The 16,107-nt window shown below is 41.4% G+C and overlaps 1 protein-coding gene and 1 long non-coding RNA gene across 4 annotated transcripts in view; one reads left to right on the forward strand and one right to left on the reverse strand.

The window, feature by feature from the left end:
• Positions 1-16,107, reverse strand: part of RASGRP2 (RAS guanyl releasing protein 2) — a 595,380-nt gene that overhangs the window by 251,832 nt on the left and 327,441 nt on the right. Inside the window, exon 3 of one of the 2 annotated variants that reach the window (XM_085625474.1) lies at positions 2,496-2,559. The exons of the other annotated variant lie outside the window; for it this stretch is intronic. The gene's annotated coding sequence lies outside the window, so the exon portion shown is untranslated. The remainder of the gene's footprint in view (positions 1-2,495; positions 2,560-16,107) is intronic. 2 annotated transcript variants of the gene reach the window in all.
• Positions 1-16,107, forward strand: part of LOC146798201 (uncharacterized) — an 85,157-nt gene that overhangs the window by 46,801 nt on the left and 22,249 nt on the right. The window contains exon 3 of one of the 2 annotated variants that reach the window (XR_014968636.1): positions 5,340-5,431. The exons of the other annotated variant lie outside the window; for it this stretch is intronic. This is a non-coding gene — a long non-coding RNA (uncharacterized LOC146798201). Of the gene's footprint in view, positions 1-5,339; positions 5,432-16,107 lie in introns of those variants that run through there. 2 annotated transcript variants of the gene reach the window in all.

Here is a 16,107-nt window from a genome sequence, read left to right on the forward strand (position 1 = left end):
AAGCAAATAACATAACATAACATACTGCCTCAGAGTTTGAGGAAGATCAAGACAGACCAGGCCTAAGTCATCTTCTTTGGAGTAGGGCAAGAAAGTGTGGAGCCCACAGCAACTGTGCCTGACTGTATGTCCCTGATCAGGCTACCCACTTTAGGGGGATCCACTACGTGGGCAGGGTCCAGCATCCGAGTTTCTACATCTTCATGTTAGGGGAGACTGAGCAACAGCAAATTAATGCATCTGACTTGCCAACCAAGGTGGTTGATGTCATTCCTGTGGCCAGACACCTTCAAATAAAGACAAGCTACTTTGTGACAATTTTGTTGCTTGGCGTGGTGCTCGAAACACTTATTCCTTTCAAACCCAACATTCCAACCCAGCAAGGCTTTGCGATGACAACAGTGAAAGATTATTTATTGCCCTTTCAGCATTTACCTGACCAACTGTCTTTGTAAGTCACCAGATGTGATAAGCTTTGTAAAAGGTTTGTTGCATGTGTTCTCCCATGCACAAACTGTTTGTTGTGTGCCTCAGTGGGACATCAATCTGGTCTTGACGTTTCTCATATGCACGGCCTTTGAGATGATGCACAGCAATTTCTCATGACTGTTGGGACTAAAAAATGTCTTTCTTATTGTGTTTTGTGAGAACTTAATGTGAGTAAACTACAGGCCTGTTCTAAACATCTGCCAAGCTGTGAGAAGGGCATCAGAACATACGTTCATGAAACACTACTGCCTAGACAGCCAGGTATGGCTTGAAGGACATTTAGCCTGCTCGGTTCTCCAGGACCCTTTGGTCTGAGTCCAAATCCCAGACCCTGAGCCTTTGGAGGCTGTGCTATGGTATCTTTTCTAAATTTAAGGAATCTGAAGTCAGAAGAATCAATCAGGAGAAGAAGTTAGTTACCTTTGGTAACACTTGTTATGGTGGATACTTTAACCGCAGATTGCTCCCTGTCCTCCTACCTTCCCGTTCTGTGAAGTGGTCTCTTTGCCACAGAAGAAGGTCCCAAGTTAGGAAAGCAGCACACTGTCTCAGACAATTTGTTCTATGCTTCACATAGGCAGGAGCACAGTGAGAAAGATACAAGAAACTGACGTGAGCACTCAATGGTGGTACTTATATGTGGTTCTCCTCCATAACTTCCAAGACAGTGTTATGTCAACGCAGAGCCAAACAACACCACCTACCGCGCACAGGAGCATTCCTGGAAGATTTTTCCAGATGTAGTCGAGTGCCTGGGTATATTTAAAGGTGAAGAACCAGATGTTAGAGTAACCACCAAAAAAGTGCTTTTGAAGGTAAGTAACTTGGTCATTGCAAGCTATGAAGTCAGGATCAAACCCATGAATAAACCAGTGCAGGCCCGTTAGTCCCTTGAACTGAACCCTCTTCATAAATGGCAACCAGTGAAGGTGCACAATGGGGAAGATGTGTTATCACCATAGGGTGCCTGCAAATAGGTGAGCAGACACATTCAAGATGGGACTGAACCAGAGCCCGGTCAGCTGGAATATATGTTGTACTGATGTAAGGTAAGATTATCCCAAGAAGTTTGAGCTGCCAGAAGCACACACTGGCCGTGTTGGAGATCTGTAATTCGAAAGAAAGTTCTGGGACGAGGTAGATACTAGATTACAGACAACTCTTGATTGCACAGGAGGGGTGCCAATGACCTCTGGCCAACTGATGGAGTTTAGTTTGTTAAAGTCATTTTTGTGATGAGTAGTTCTGATTTTTACAATTCACTTTAAGAAATTAGTATCTAACAAATGGAAAACTGTAATTACAGTAGAGAAGAGAGTTGTGGGCGAAGGTAGAATTCGACTGCAGAGACCGAGCCTTGTAAAGCTTGAATCTCAACGCCGTGTCATCTGCGTACATGCACAGTGTTCCCACTGAGTGATGAAGTTGGAGCAATGGTGACATACAGATACTAATAGCTGAGGGGCAAGGACTGAGCTCTGCGGCACCCACAGATGGTGGAATTAGTGCTCTCCCACTGCCCAATTTGAAAGATGGCAGTAAGATTGTCTGTATTCAGGAGGTAAGGAGGGACTCAATCCATCTGACCCACTGAGTATCACAGTCTAGGATCTTCATCTTGAAAAGAAGTATGGTACGGTCAACACTATTAGGGGCTGCTGACAGATCCAACAGCAATATTATGCTGATGCCTTCATTATCTACAACTCATCGTAGGTTGTCCTGGGCAGATGGGATTACCAGCTCCGGGCTGTGTCCTGGTTTGAAACCCACTTGAACAGGATGGAGTAAATTGCTGGATTCGACAAATGATTGTAGTTGCTTACAAGCCCAATTTTTCTGTGAATAGTAAATCTACAAATACATACTGGCATTTATATTATTTCGGTTGTCAATGTTCTGGCTGTGGTAGTTGTGTATCACAATATTTTTAAACTTTATATTCGGACACACAGTCCAATGACTCAGCCTCTCAGTTAAAGAAAGTACCGTATTGGGAATTTTACCACTAACTGCTCACTGCATACATGCTTTGACAAAACGATGTGTCCTTTCAGCCAATCCAGTCACCTGTGAATAATATAAAGTAGAACAAAACTTAGATAAGCAGGCATCCTTAACAATGCCGTCTATTCAACAGAGGTACATTTAATTTTAATATTACTAATTAAAGTTCCAGTACTGGCTGAATTATTGAGGAACTAAAAAAAAAAGAAATTGTCAAATGCTAAAAGGTTTGTTGGTGCTGAGTAATGGCAAATAGTCAATTAACAGTATGCAGCTCAGCCTGAAAACATATAAAACATACGGCTCCTTGATGTTCTGCAGTTGAAGCAGAACAGAGCTTCATAGCTTGGGCCCTATTTTACTAATATTCATCTTAGAACAGTGAGCTTTTTTAAAACGAGGCACACACAGAAGACATTTTTTACCTGAAAGTAAGGATCTAAGAGGCACACAGACTAAAAGGATCTTCTGCAAAAAGAAAGTCCTGTGCCATAGAAACGCGGTGCATAATATACTGGAGTGTGAAATAAATGTATTGAGGAAATTAAAACCAATTACATTTTGAAAAGAAAGCCAATAATATTTTGAATGTGCTGAAGTCTCATTAACGCTGAAGCAGGGAGAGCAAAACCCAGAAGCCTCTCTTTTGAAAACCTTTCGAAAAAACCTTACAACATCTTCCATTGTGGGAACCTCTACAGTGTTACCATTAATTGATTTAGAAAAGTAATCCATTTGGGCGACATAATATATGCTAATGATAATTGAAGGAAAAAGTAAACGCTTCAAGTCAGATTAGTTCCTTTATTGCAACCCTTGGCAACAACTAATTGCAGCTGGAGGCAGCAATCTCCCAGGTACAGCTGCCACCCAGTTCATACCTGTTCAACATGCATCACAAGTTCTATAGCAGAACAAAGAATCTTTTCAAAAGACCATTCTATCTTGTGATAAGCTGTAGGCTTACCCACACCTCATCTCTTAAGGACTAAGTAAACAAAAACTAATAAAACACAAACACATGACTATTTGTATGCACTTAGCCCAACACATAATTTTAAATCTATGTGGTACATTCACTTAACGTGTATGTCTGTACACATTCTTCCCTTGAATTCCAGCTTCAACGGGTCCCAATGTGGTCGCTTCCATTCCGTTCTCAAAGTCACCTCCCATTCCTTCCCTTATGCCATAATTCTCTCTGTTCTTGCCGCCATCTTCCAAGTCAAAGTCCTTTCTCTCCTCCAACCACCATTTTTCTAGTGTCCATCATATCTTCCTCAACAATTCCCGTTGAAGACACATTGTATCTAGCCAACATACTCGTATGCTAGACCTTGCCATCACAGAATTCAGCAGAACTTATTGATAATCTCTTAACTTTTGAGGCTCTAGAAAACCTACTCTTGCCTTTATCCCCAACCCTCTCTGAATCTCCCGCTTGTCCTCGATCATAGCAACGTTTTTCTGAAATTTAGCTTTCTGTTTGTTCTCCTTCACAATCTCTGGATATATTTCCTACTGGGCCCCCCTGTGTTCTCCAACTAACACTGTTTTTACTAAAAGCAACCTTTCTTCTCATAACAAAAAAGGGTCTTTACCCTGTAATAAGTTACACCCAAATCAACCTCTTAACTCCCATTTACTAGCACTTCTTGATATTGTGTATGACACCTTTTGTCACTCTAATGAAACTTTCCACAAAATTGCCTGCCGGGTGGTAGAGAATTGTTGTTCAGTGTGCAACCTTAATACATGTAAATTATTCTGCTAAAACCATGGGCTTGAATTGGGAACCATAGTCTCTAAAAACTCTTCTTGGAAGGTGTTCGGTCTATAAAAATTAAGCTATGACTTCTAAAACACTAGCTGTAACTGTCCTCTCTACAAATTCAGCTTCCGGCAATTTGGAAAACACAATTTATTTTTAACAAAAACATAATTTCCTTTCCCATCATCATCCAATACTTCGAGCGTGGATTGCTTACCATTCATGTTTAGAATGTAAGTGTGTGGGGTGTGTGACTTCTGCGCCACCTAAGATTGTCGCCTAGTGGGGAAACTCTGCTACAATCCGGATCTTTTGCGGCGTTTTCGGTGCCCTTCTTATGAGCTGTTGTAGGAATTCTTTGCTGCAGGACCTCGGAAGGTAGCGCAACACTAATGCACCCTTTTCTTCAAGTGTCTGGTGTCTTGTTCAGTATTTTATGGGCACAGTGAAAGCTTCCTCAGCTGCGGCCGTCATTCTGTATTTTTCTTCCGATGATGAAGGAGCATTGCACTTATGCCCAGCGCTCTTTCAGGTTGCCTGTTGAATATCTAAAGAGCTCATAGGCTTGGTCCTCATTCTGCATCATCTACAGCTCCTGTCAAACCCATAGGAGTCATCATTCTCTTTGTAACATGTACTGATCTATTGACAGTACTTTCTGCAGCTAAGCCGAAACAGCAAGTTACTTAGATGGGTCAACAAATGTTTTTGTCTAAAGATGTCTCCAATGCTACTGCAGTCAGAAAGAAGGAATTCCTTAATCTTCGAGCTCTTCTTTATTCTTTGGGTGTCAGATATGGCCTTTTTCATCCCTGCCTCTTTAAAGAGACCTTCCAGAATAATACTACTACTACATTCGAAGACCCAGCTGTGCATAAAAAGTTTATTCAATCACATAATTTGGTTAACATGGACACAGCTGGTCATTCAACGGATTGAATGTCTTTTCTTGTTTGTTTGCTGGAGTTGTTCCCATAGTTCATAATGATTGTCCTGCATCGTTTAACGTAGCCTCTCAGTCATCATTGGTTATGTTTTGATATGATATTTTATTTGTTGTTTCTCCTTACAGATCTGTCTTGTGTGTTTCCATTATGCGGATTTTCCTCTTGAGTATTTATGGCCCGGATTTGCGGTGGATACCGTCCCTGTTGGGTTTGTCATTGTTTCATGTGTCATATCCACCTCGTTTATTTCCTTTTTTGTGTGTCATATTCAAGTATATTTTTGCAGTCCTCATTTTTTTGGATATGTACTGTCTCTTCTTTTTGTCTCTCATCTTTCTTTTCCCCTTTCCCTTTTTGCCTTCCTTGTACCTTTATTCTTTGCTGGTTGCTCTTCTCTTTTTTCTTTATATATATCTCTACTGCTCCCTGATTGGTCTTCATGTGGCCTTTCCTTAATTTTTTAAATGTTATCAAGAAATGTATTTCTGACTTCCCCTTTATAATTTTGGGTAATATCTTGGAATATTAAAGGATCTATTAATCCAGGGAAACAATAGACTATTTTATACCAAATTCGTAAATATTGTGCAGATCTCGTTCTCCTTCAGGAAACTCACCTATCTGAATTGGAAGCTCTTAAGTTCAAGAGAACCTGGGTGGGAAATGTGTTTGTATTTTCCTTCATTGGAGAAAAAAAAAACGGGTTGTTATATTGGCTAACAAATCACTGATTGTTACTTTGACTTCACAAGAAATAGATTATATGGGCAGATGGATTCTTGTTAACCTTCTTATTGATAATGTACCACTTACTTTGTTAAATGTATATGCCCCTACACTCCCCAACCACACTATTTGGTCCCTTATAGTCAAGAAATACATACAGTATCAAAATTAACATTTTATTTTGGGAGGATATTGTAATAACATTATAGATCGTTTTTTAAATAGGTGTTCTTCTGCCTGATTTTTTGTCTCAGCGAATGCATAAACAATTCATTTCAACAGTTAATAACAGTGCCCTAGTGGACGCATGGCAACTTTCCAACCCTACCGCACGGATTATACCTACTGTTCATCCTCTCATGGTTCACTTTCACCATTAGACCTTCTTTTCTTTTCCAAATCTCTCTTCCAACATTTTATACAATCTCAGGTTTCTTCTATTATAATTTCTGATCATGCTATGGTTATTACTGACTTGAATTTGGGTCCTACCTCTTCTTCTCCTAGACGGAGGTTTAATAACTCTCTTCTACAAGATGTTCAATTTTTTATCTCCTTTACTTCTGATTTTTTTTCTTTTAATGATAATCCTAATATTTCTCCTTCTTTACTTTGGAATACATTTAAAGCGTCAACAAGGGACTTTATTTTAAATGATGTTTCTCAGTTGAAAAAGAGTTGTGCTAAGGAGTATACCGCTTTACTTTCTTGCATTAAATCTTTAGAACATCAATATTCTATTCTAAATTGCCTTCTGATCTTCACAATTTAGTGCAAGCAAAATTAATATTTAATTCTCTTTCTACTAACGAAGCTACGTCTATATATCTTTTGAAAAGTGCAAGATATTACGGGGAGTAATAAAGAAGGTAGACTATAGGCAAATTATCTCAAAATTTGAAAAAGAGAGAGGAGTTAGTGAATCTGTGCTGAATGCACAGGGTAGTCCACATACTAATCACAAGGATATTTTAGAGGAATTTGCTAACTTTTATAAACAGTTATATATGCCTGAGTCGTCTGCACAATCTTATACTGTTCCAGATTACCCAAGTCAAATTTCCCATCATATTTCCCCATTTTGGGATTTTCTTTTCTTGGAGAAGAATCTTACTCTAGATGAAGTCTCTCAAGCATTATATGTATTAAAATTGGAGAACAAACCCGTCACACTCTCCTTCCTTTGCCAAACCTTCACAAATGTCCTTACTTCACCAATATCCTGATTACATTGCATAAAATGGTCGCAAATTGTTAATTGAAATTACAAATGTAACCTGATTTTGTGACTCAACCTAGGTACAAACTGATCGATTCACAAAATACTGAATTGGATGCGGGTCACAGAATAAATTAAGATTTATTTGGCAGGTCGCATTATCAAACTCCTCTGATTGGTTACAATCACAGGGAAGGTGGCCTGCAAGCAGACAGCAGACCATCATCCCTCTGAGTGCCCTAAAGGAACCCAGGCTGGTGTGGAAAAAAAACCTTTTCAGTTATGGAAAACTTCAGAGAGCAGGCGGTGTTCTTTCGGCCGCTGCCCACTTCCACTGAAGCTGCCACATTGATTCCCACAGGGGAAGGGGTCCAAAGTTGCCCTTTAAAAGTCATTTATCACTTCAGCTTGGTAACGGATCACAGTTTGCCACTAGAAATATGGCAGCAAACCATTGAGACATACTGAAACAACTTGCATTTTAGAAGGTAAACCCTTAACATGCACCATTCTTGGATTAGTACATCAAAAAAAGTTATTCCAGCTGTTGTAAACCTTGTAATTCCTGGTCTGTGACCTTTAAATCACATTGTACATCAGGCCCCAAGTACCTTTTCATCCCTGTAATTTTCCTTCCAAGTCTCTCAAGAGATGCATTATGCTCCAACAACACCACTTTATGCCCACCCCACTCATTCTCTGGACTTTGTTTGAAAAAGCTGCAACCCTTTCTTTATTCCTTACAAACTGTACACAGAAAGTGAAATCTCGCAACCTCACTGAGTACCTCTCAATGCTGGTAGAAGTTGTAACATTCATCTACAAGTTAGAATTTTTGTTAAAGGTTTATGATCAGTCCTAATATTAAATTCAGAGCTTCACAAAAATTGCCTAAAATGTTCAATGCACCACATACAAGCTAAGGTATCCCTTGCGATGACTGATGCCCACAGACGAACATTATTCGAAGAGCGAGATGCAAAAGCTATAGTCACTTAGTGTCTTCCTTTTTCAAGCTAGTTAAGTATCGCTTCTAAGCCCTTGCCACTCGCATTCACAGTTAAGATGTTCCTCACTCTTGGGTTAAATCCTTACAGTGACATAGCATTACAAATGCCTTCCTTAATCACTTTTGTTTTGCCACTTTATCCTCCTTCCAAATTTGTTCTTGCCTTCTCTCATAAGTTTTCTCTGTCAAATCTTTAACACATTTCTAACAAAATTTGGTAAGACCTAGATTTGACATTGTCCTTGTTTCTAGGGGTAGAACCATGCTTTATCGCTTCCACTAATTTCATTCAATCATTTCGTGCCCTAAATACATCACAAACTGACCATAAACGTACATTTAGTAAATACAGCAGTCAAGCCACTTTTTTAACAAATACTTAAAACTTCAGGGGTCATGTTCTTCTCAGCTGCCTCCCATAACTGGTATATTGTCTTGAAAAAAGACGGCTCCCTTGTCCCACTTGAATAGCATACAGCAAATTCTGGAAAACTAAACCTAGTCAAATAGCAACCTTATAAACTGGAAAATCTCAATTAGCATGATGAATGCTATTAGGTTTTTGCCTCTGTGATGTAACAATCCTGGTGATAGGCAGATGCTAGATCAGTGAATTGTCAACCAAATTGTTCTTATTAAGATTTCTAAGTTAAATGCCCTAACCTGATCTTACCATTCTCTTGCTTGGTCAAAGGAGCCAGCCACTCAATGGGCTCTATTAGAGGCATCAATGCATCAAGTCCATGGAACAATGATGTTCCAGTCCATCCCCCTCAGCATTCTCCAAGGGTGGAACAGCCGGTGCTGAATACTCGGAAGACGAGCCAGGATCCAAATCACCAGGAGCTGAAGCATCTCTGGAGGGCTCATGGTATTCAGGAGCAATGGCAAGCACGAAGGACAACGGTGCAAGTGAGCCATTAGGGGACCCACCGGTAGGCAATGTTTGGACATTGAATCAGTTGCGATCCCAAGCATATGTCCAGGGCACCCTTGGAAGTGCACAGCAGACAGCGGAAAACTGTCTGCAAGCAGTGTAGCTAGACAGGCAGTAAGGACAAGCACCAATGGTCATTAAGTTCCTGAAGCAAGGGTGCACCAAAGCGCTCCATCATGCATTCACGACACAGGAGAATGTGTGCTAGTGCTATCCCCATTTGGCTTTGTGATGGAACATCTATTGCAGAGCAGAAAAAATAAAAATACATTCCGACAACTAGGGACAGGACAAGCAGTAAGCCTCCAAAAATGGTTCCAGTACAGAGTGTATGAATGATGAAAAAACTTTGAAGAATGTCTAGAAGCTGCTAACCAACCCGGAGCCAATTGTCTTAAAAAAGTGTGCTAACCATGCAGTACTAGACATGTTAAAAATGTGGTGCTGAAGCTCCCGAAAATGGTGTGGGAAATTATCAACAGTATCTCAGAAGAGGACCTTGCAACTTGAAGATCAAACTTCTCCCTTGCAGATGTTAAGGCCACTTCTTTCTGGAACAATAGGGTTTTTGGTCTACTTAAAGCACCAAAGCGCACATTTGTAATGTTTATTGAAGGACAAAGTGTTGAATCCTTAACAATCCAGGCAGGTGGAAACAGCACTTTTGTACAACAGGTCAAAACTGTAAAGACTGTTACCAGATAGGCAATGCCCGGTCTCATCCCACAGAAGCCTTGATCAATCAGCATCAAGCAACTGCCATTCAAGAGTAATCTGAAAGCCGGATGAAGCAGAGCAGCGGGGGAACACTGCAAATAACAGGACACGTTTGCCTTAGATGCATTACATGTGCCATGAACCGAAACTTCACTGCACACTAAGGAATGTCCCATGGTACTCTCACAGTCAGTCCTGCTAACAAAAATACCCTTCTCCTAGCACTTCATTTATGCCTACTTGATGGTGTTGTAAGCAGTAATGGAAGTGAAATGTCAAAATTGGCAGAGAAATAAATCTGTGGATTATCCAGTCCACTGAAGGTGTTTCTGCAACAGTGAATGGTAATTTCTCTAATTTCTCTATGTGTAACATGGTACATGTAGCGTCCTTTTTAGACATGATGGTTTGTTGTTTCATGAGGTTATATGGCAGAAACTAAAAGTGGCATTAAGGTGTTTTCTTGCAACGCAGCCAGCCCGAAGTATCTGCAGAGTTCAACTCAGTAACATTATAGCCCTAAGCAGCCACCTGCCATGTTGTAAAGAAGACATACCATTCTATATGGTGTCAATTGCAGAAGACACAATTTTACACAGAGAGATAAAATCTTGGTGAATAGTGTAGTCTTACCATTATCTACCCCTGCCAGATCCCTTTCTAGAAATGCCCTGTCAGTTCTTCGCAATCTCTCAGCAGCCTCCTGCTTTGAAATCTTCCACACTTCATTGTATATTGCATACATAAAGTGCTTTTAGCGTGGTCTTGGAGGACCTAATAAATCCCATGTAATCCCATGTTGTCAAAAAGAAGGGGCAAGTGTTGTTTCATCTGAGACAATGTTGAGGTTTTGAGCCAGTCTAGCATAACTTTCCAACACTGTAAGCTGTTGCCATCCCTGAGTGTTGTGTCTGTGCATATCGTAGGTCAGGCCTACTGATCCTAAACCCATAGGTGTCACCCACAAAATGAGCCTGACATCCGTTACTGTCTAACAGCCACACTAACCATCCCTTCTGATTGGTACCCAAAGAATTGTATGAGCTATTGCGAAGCATGGTGTCTGATGTTTCCTCTGTGTAATTTGTGAATTGTTGCCAATTTGCAAATCGTTCAAATTTGGGAATGTTGGGTGTACTTAAATCTTTATCTTGGCCAGGCCAAAACAGGATGTTTGCTTCACAGTTTTGTCCAAGAAAATCATTTACTGTGATATAAGGCATGCCCTAAATAAGCCTCCTTCTTCTGAACCTGCCAATTCCTAATTCCCCAAATGTATTTCAAATCAACATTGTCTTTTCAAAAGTCAACCCCTTTTACAGACTTTTGGGAAATGAAGGCTGGAGAATAAATTATCTCGGTGTCAGTCAGTATCGTTTTCTGAGGGTGTTAGTTTATAAATATAAGACTCTGGGTCAGATGGATTATGACCTGAAAAATACGCAAACTTCTGAGCAAATGATTTTGAGCTACCCCATAGTGGAATTGGTCAGCGTTTCCATTGTGTTTAATTAAAGACTGCAATTGAAGTATTTGCTTTATGCAGGAAATGGGGACCATAATGGTGAAAATAGAACATTTTATCATAATTAGCCGTGCCTTCATACATTCATTGACACTAGAAACTGTTGAATTCTGCAGATCATCTAGCATTTCATGCACTGTATCAATGTCCCAATAATCAGAGATAGTACTAGGAGTTATACAACCATGCAAAGAAATAGTAAACACATATGGAGTAAAATAAAGGTTCTTCAAAACCATTGAGAATGGAGCGTATGTAACTAAGCTGAATTAACAGTCAGCAAAGTTCTTATCCAAAACAGGTAGCCGCAAGGACAACGAAGTGCACCAACGCCGACTTGTCATCAAACCCCATGACCCAAGGAAAAAAGAACATTGCTGAACTTGCATAAATGAAAGGAGAGAAAAATACAACAGGCCCCGCAGCAAGGGATCTGCTTAACACCCACTATCCTCAAAGAGGGAAAAGTGTGTGGGTGTGTTGTTACAACATGCAGTTTAGCCCTGCCATGGTGATCTCATCCTAGAACTAAAAACAGAGAACTTTCATGAACTGGTCAGAAGGAACACTGCCACCGGAGAAACGCAGATGATCCTCAGGAGACCCATAGCCAGAACTGCACCGTCACGACAAACATTATGTATATTTATGTGTGCTAGAAATGGGGGTCTCTAGTTAACAATGGATTTGCACCTTTGTCCAAGTAGGGACCCATGCTTCTAGTCAGGGTAAGGGAGTTACACCCTTTGACAACCCATGCTCAACCCCTTGGTAGCTTGGCACGAGCAGTCAGGCTTATCTCAGAGGCAGTATGTAAAGCATTTCTGCACACATACAGTAGCACAGTGAAAACACTACAAATGGACACTACACCAGTTTAAAAAATAGGGAATCTTAATTTGAACAAAATAAGACCAAAATGACAGAAATCCACTATACATATATCAAGATATCATAAAAAATAGGCTATTCGCAAAAATAAAGCTTGCAGCAACAAATAGCTCCACCTGGAGCTATAACGACAGCATGATCAATGAAAATCCCAAATTACGGTGCGGCTGTGCCATGCGCAGGCCGGGCACGGAGTCGCACTGACCCAAATAATAGTACCTTAGCAAACAGTGAAAACAAAGATGGTGCACAGCATAGGGGAGGTAATGCATCGTTGGTGCCGGGCTGCGTCGGTTCCTTATGACCATAGGGGAGGTGAGGCGTCAGTTCCTTACTGTTGCCGGGGAGGTGAAGTTGCAATAGTGGCGAGACGGCGGTTCCTTACATTGTTGCACGGTCGATGGATTCCGGCGGTCACCCACGTCATGGTGCGGGGTCGATGGATTCGGGAGGTCACCCACGTCAGCTATCGGCTCTGCGATGATAAGGCACGCGTCAGTGTGATGTCAGGGCTGCAGTGCAATCGGGGTAGTGTGTTGTGAATATCGTAAGTGGTGCCCTCGGGCTGTGGTGCAGGTAGGGACCTCAGTGATGGGGTCAGACTCGATTTGATGTGGCGTCCGCAGGCTTTGGGGCTGCAGTGCAAGTCAGGAAGTTCCGTTGTGCACTTCACGAGCGGTGCCCAAGAGTGGTGCCCACAGCTTTGTTGCAGGTCGCCACATTGCTACCTGGCGTCTGTTTTGCTTTTTACCTGTGTGGCAGCTGAAAGAGCAGTTCCAGGTGCAGGAGGACAGAGGAAACAAAGTTTTTGTGTCCCTGAGATTTCAAAACAGGAGGCAAGCTCTACACCAAGCCCTTGGAGATCTTCTTCAAGCAGGAAACACAGCACAGTTCAGTCTTTGTCCTCTCCTTGGCATAAGCAGCCACTGAAGGCCAACCCAACAAAGCATCCACACAGCAATGGGGCAGTATTCCTCCTTACATCTTCTCCAGCTGTTCTCCTTGGCAAAGGTTCCTCTTGAGTCCAGTAGTATTCTAAAGTTCTGGGGTCTTGGCTTCAATATTTATACCAAATTTTTCTTTGTTCTCTTGTGGCAATAGTCTCTCAGCTCAGCCCAAACCAGTTATGTCCTCTCTGGTCCAGCTTCTTGGCAGGAGGTGGAGACAGCATTGGGCACTGGAGACAGGGCCTATTCGGGTGTCGTGAAAGCTCCCACTTCTCTAAATACAAACCAGGTCTATTCAGCCCAGCTCTGAATCATCCAGGAAAAACACATCCAGGAAAAACGCATGCGCGGACGCCCGCGCATGCGCATTTCTTGCGAGAAAGTTCACCAAAAAGTATGTGGTTGCATAAGGGTCTGCACTATACCAATAGTCTCCCCCAAATACTGTATGTTAGACACAAATGCAAGTCCTAATCTTCACCGCTGATCTTCACCGCTGCCCACCAATGTTAGAAATGAGGGTCTCTAGTTGTCAATAGTTTGCCCCTTTGTCCGAAAAGGGACCCTTGCTTCTAGTCAGGGTAAGGGAGTTGCGCCCTTAGACAACCCCTGCTCACCCCTTTGGTAGCTTGGCACGAGCAGTCACTGGAGCCCCAGTCACTTCAAAACCAGACAGTCACTACACAACTCAGCAGAGGCACATAGATACCACATAGAAGCAATAAACTTCCTACTTTCTAAAAGAGGCATTTTCCAACCCATAATTTAAAAACCATCTTTACTAAAAGATGTGTTATTAAATTCTGAGTTCAGAGAAGCTAAACTCCATCTTTCCATCTTAAAATTGTGGTGATCACTCCAGGCTAGTTGAGATGTTTGAGGAGTATTTATTGTAGATCAATAGTACAGGAGTAATACAGCAGTAATCCAGCCCCACCAGGAGCAGCCAGCAAGACGCTCAGCCCTTCTCCAACTGTGGATTTCATAGATCAACATTCCATATTACATCATCTTCACAGTGTTCCAATGGTGGAGCAGTGAATGACAAGAACAGCACTATAAACAAGATACTCAATATCCTCCTTTCTTCCAGAAACGAAAGAAAAAAGAGAAATAAAGAATAAGATGTAGAAGCTAGAAGAACAAAATAGAGAGGAGAGTACTAGGGAGAAACAGAGCAGAGGCAGAAAACAACCAAAAGTCTTAAAGAAACAAATAAATATAACCTGTTTCCCATCCTCCTTTCTATAAATGGGAAAAAGAAATAAAGAAAAGAAAGAGAAACCATCAATGAGTACTCTCTGTACACCAACTGGCCAGGTAAGTATGCAAGAGAGCAATCCACATCAGGAGAAATAGAAGATGACAGAGAAGAAGAGAAATACATTATATAACTCATACTTCTCCATAATATAATGAACATTTGAGTTAAAACAAAATACAAAAGTACTGCGCTACAGTGTTGAGAATGAAAAAGAAAACAGAGTGGGAGAAAACCGCCCAGTCTAACGTGGACCATTGGAGAATAGTTAATGGACAAGAACCAAACTATACACCCATGTGGGTAAAAATATGAGCGTGCATAGGCAACCACAAGAGGGGTCTATACATTGCACTAAGTAGTGAAGGTATAAGACCTTGAAATGTACCTAAACTGGAGGTCTATAAATATGCACAAAGAAAAAAGGGAAAAACCCCAAAACACACCTCGCGGAGAGGTAAAGAAATATGCATGTATGTGCGGGACAACAGTGTGCACTGAAACAAAAGACACAAACCTCGTGGAGAGGTCAATGTTGTGCACTAGAGTAGCGGGAATACAACCCACGTGAAACACCTTGCGAAGAGGTAAAAACATTGTGCACTGTAACAAATGGGCAAAGATCCATAAACAAAACCTTAGACACTCTATAAAAATGTAAACATAACCCAGGACTGAAACCTAGACGTTGTTCATTGTGTGAAGATAAAATATAATGTGCACCGTACAACACTAAAATTATAGTGCACAATTAACTGAGTAAGACATTGTGCACTGTGTGAAGGTAAAATATATTGTGCACTGTACAAAACTAAAATTATACGAAATACGAAAACAGTACTTTGAAAGCAAATTATTAACAGAAAATGTCCCGGAGTCACACTAGATATTGTAGATACTTCAAATAATGGATGGAAAAAGGCAGTTCCTAGACGAGACAGATGGAGACAGTGCAGCACGCAGGTGCACAGGACAAGCGAGCCAGGTGGAAGAAACTTGCAGCAAAAAGCTGGTGCTGCATGACGCTCGAATAAAATTTATTGGCAGGCAAGAAGAGAAAAACACACAGCTGTTGGAAGAGGCACGGAGTAAAGTTCATAACGATCTTCCAAAAAGCAGTTGCACCACAAAGACTAGGAAAAAGTAACTGCCAAATAACTGTCATTGAGAACGTGGTAGGCAAAGATTGCGTGGCAAACAGGAACAAAAGTGCAACAAACGTGCCAATCGCAAGATGGCGGCACGTTGGTCACGTTGTACCGGGTGGCTTCCGCCATCGTTGTGCAGCAGGGCATCCCTGAACAGCAGGCAGAGTCACGAAGAGAAGAGTCATCACCTCGGTGCCATGGAAACTACACGGGATTGATGGTGGAGGTAGGAGCGTACTCAGAATTTGACTGGCGTGACACACTTTTAATCGAAACACGGCGGTTGGACAGGGCCCAGAGTCTTGTTGTCTCAAAGAGGCCCAGGAATGATAGACACCAAAATGCTTCACACAACATAAAACGCAAAGAGTATACATACTTTTTAGAAAGTCCCCAGCACAGCGGCTCATAGGAAAGAATGGAAGAGTCTCAAGACACTAGCCAACTCTACTAAGTAATTAACACTCCCATTGACGAGATGAGGGTGGAAGTGAACTGTTTGAAATACTAAAC

This window comes from Triturus cristatus, chromosome 9 (genome assembly GCF_964204655.1).
Source record: "Triturus cristatus chromosome 9, aTriCri1.1, whole genome shotgun sequence".
NCBI lineage: Eukaryota > Metazoa > Chordata > Amphibia > Caudata > Salamandridae > Triturus > Triturus cristatus.